Raw genomic sequence first — 300 nt, 5'->3', positions numbered from 1 at the left:
CACATTTATTTTATGTATAATACTGCCCCTGTCCGTCTGTGAACATTTCTTGTAAACGCGAAATGGGCTAGAGTTTTTATTTTATGAATGACATGTATGGATTGATAAGATCTGGGTCGGTTCTAATTTGGTTAATTTTGGGTGAACTGTTTTTGAGTTATTGCCCTTGACTTAGTAAAAACCTGTTAAATTTAGCTTATTATAATGCTACTCATGTAATATTTAGCCTTCGCTCTTGTGTTTATATTTACAAAACAAATTGTTTGTAGAAGGTGTGTTGTTTGGCCATTGGAAAAATTT

Source organism: Lottia gigantea, assembly GCF_000327385.1.
Source record: "Lottia gigantea unplaced genomic scaffold LOTGIsca_10, whole genome shotgun sequence".
Classification (NCBI taxonomy): Eukaryota; Metazoa; Mollusca; class Gastropoda; family Lottiidae; genus Lottia; species Lottia gigantea.
The sequence above is the reverse complement of the archived record's forward strand: the minus strand, read 5'-3'. Positions refer to the sequence as shown.